The sequence below is a fragment of the Salvelinus sp. IW2-2015 genome, unplaced genomic scaffold (assembly GCF_002910315.2).
Source record: "Salvelinus sp. IW2-2015 unplaced genomic scaffold, ASM291031v2 Un_scaffold3085, whole genome shotgun sequence".
NCBI classification, from domain to species: domain Eukaryota; kingdom Metazoa; phylum Chordata; class Actinopteri; order Salmoniformes; family Salmonidae; genus Salvelinus; species Salvelinus sp. IW2-2015.
In genome coordinates, this window is record NW_019944376.1 from 68,747 (window position 1) to 71,830 (window position 3,084).

Consider the following 3,084-nt stretch of genomic DNA (forward strand, 5'->3'; position numbering starts at 1 on the left):
CAACAAGGTCACCCTGCTCCAACAAGGTCACCCTGCTTCAACAAGGTCACCCTGCTCCAACAAGGTCACCCTGCTCCAACAAGGTCACCCTGCTAAAACAGGGTCACCCTGCTCCAACAGGGTCACCCTGCTCCAACAGGGTCACCCTGCTCCAACAAGGTCACCCTGCTCCAACAAGGTCACCCTGCTCCAACAGGGTCACCCTGCTCCAACAAGGTCACCCTGCTTCAACAGGGTGTTTGCCCTAGAATTTCTTTGTCTACTATTCAGAAATAACTCTGCTACAACAAAGTTTCTAACTAGGGGTGTCTTTGCTACAACAAAGTTTCTAACTAGGGGTGTCTTTGCTACAACAAAGGCATAATGTGCACAACCCGTCCCAAAACAGGATTTTCTATGATGTTTAAAGGAAAGTCAGTCTCAATCTTAATTTATTTTGTCTGTTCGGAATAGCGTATCCACTCACTAACACTCCTGGCAGGTTCGAGGCGGGTCCCTTCTGCTCCGCTTAGTCGGCGTGTGGGGCTCCCTGCCACGTCTAACGCAACCTCGGTCTCCCGGGAGCAATCAGTAACCAGAGTTAGCATCCTTCCTCATCGCCAAATTGTCAGAGAAATTATTAAAAGATTTGCAAAAATGAAGCAATCAACCATCACTAAGAATAGTCAGAGTTGAAAAATCAACGAACAGAGTTGGCTCTCAGCTTTTATAGAAAAGTCCAACGTCTTTGTCTATGTGGCAGTTAGTGGATGTGTGCAAAAGGCGTTTAATTTGTCTGTGTAGATTAAGATAGCTGACATTGCCACCATTGTCTGTTCCTTCCTGCAAGTTTCCATACAGAGGAGCTCCTACAGATAGTACAAATGGGATGTCACATACTGCGTTCACACCGGGCTCTTATCTGTACGCCCAGACTCACAGTTGAAGTCGGAAGTTTTCATACACTTAGGTTGGAGTCATTAAAACTTGTTTTTCAACCACTCCACAAATGTCTTGTTAACAAACTATAGTTTTGGCAAGTCGGTTAGGACATCTACTTTGTGCATGACACAAGTAATTTTTCCAACAATTGTTTACAGACAGAATATTTCACTTATAATTCACTGTATCACAATTCCAGTGGGTCAGAAGTTTACATACACTAAGTTGACTGTGCCTTTAAGCAGCTTGGAACATTCCAGAAAATAATCTCATGGCTTTAGAAGCTTCTGATAGGCTAATTGACATAATTTGAGTCAATTGGAGGTGTACCTGTGGATGTATTTCAAGGCCTACCTTCAAACTCAGTGCCTTTTTGCTTGACATCATGGGAAAATCAAAAGAAATCAGCCAAGACCTCAGAAGAAAAAAGTCTGGTTCATCCTTGGGAGTAATTTACAAATGCCTGAAGGTACCACGTTCATCTGTACAAACAATTGTACACAAGTATAAACACCATGGGACCACGCAGCCGCCATACCGCTCAGGAATGAGACGCGTTCTGTTCTGGCCCTTCCTTGGACACTGTGTTAACTAACCTCCAGACGAGCTTCAATGCCATACAACTCTCCTTCCGTGGCCTCCAACTGCTCTTAAATGAAGTAAAACTAAATGCATGCAGTACTCTGGACATTTCTGACTTAGAATATGTGGACAACTACAAATACCTAGGTGTCTGTTTAGACTGTAAACTCTACTTCCAGACTCACATTAAGCATCTCCAATCCAAAATCAAATCTGGAATTGGCTTTCTATTTCACAGCAAAGCATCCTTCACTCATGCTTCCAAACATACCCTCGTAAAACTGACCATCCTACCGATCCTTGACTTCGGCGATGTCATTTACAAAATAGCCTCCAACACTCTACTCAGCAAATTGAATGCAGTCTATCACAGTACCATCCGTTTTGTCACCAAATCCCCAAATACCACCCACCACTGCGACCTGTATGCTCTCGTTGGCTGGCCCTCGCTTCATATTCGTCGCCAAACTGACTGGCTCCAGGTCATCTTTAAGTCTTTGCTAGGTAAAGCCCCGCCTTATCTCAGATCACTGGTCACCATAGCAGCACCCACCCGCAGCACACGCTCCAGCAGGTATATCTCACTGGTCACCCCCAAAGCCAATTCCCCCTTTGGCTGCCTTTCCTTCCAGTTCCCCGCTGCCAATGACTGGAACGAACTGCAAAAATCCCTGAAGCTGGAGACTCATATCTCCCTCGCTATCTTTAAGCACCAGCTCACATATCACTGCATCTGTACATAGCCCATCTGTAAATAGCCTATCCATCTACCTCATCCCCATACTGTTATTTATTTTATTTATTTTGCTCCTTTGCACCCCAGTATCTCTACTTGCATATCCTCTTCTGCACATCTATCACTCCAGTGTTTAATTGCTATATTGTAATTATTTCGCCACTATGGCCTATTTATTGCCTTACCTTCCTAATCTTACCTAATTTGCACACACTGTATATAGACTTTTTCTATTGTATTATAGACTGTTTGTTTATTCCATGTGTAACTCTGTGTTGTTGTTTGTGTCGCACTGCTTTGCTTTATCTTGGCCAGGTCGCAGTTGTAAATGAGAACTTGTTCTCAACTAGCCTACCTGGTTAAATAAAGGGGAAATAAAAAATGTAAAAGTGGTGGGTGTGTCCAGGCTGTGCTCCAAGGTGAAACATGTGGTTGCTTCAAGTTGTGTATTTTCAGTCTTGTATGTATTGCCTTGGAATCAACTCCAATTCCAATGTTAGTCCATTATAGTTTGTTAATTGGCAGAAACAAAATAACAAATATGTCAATATGTTAACTTGAACCTGTTTGCAGTCCACATTGTTCTATGTAAGCATTTCTTCAATGTGGAAATATATACATAGAATTTGCACTGATATAGAGGCTAGGCCCAATGTAAAATGCATTTTGGCTCAGCATGGACATGCAAAATGTTGTCAATAAGCAAAAAGAGAGCGAGTCATTCTAATGGAATTCTAAACCAAAATAAACAACTAGTTTTAAACACACTTACAGGCACCATCATTTCTCCCCGTGGCTATATAATATTAAAACAATGCACCCTATGGAGGGTTTTACGCACATCC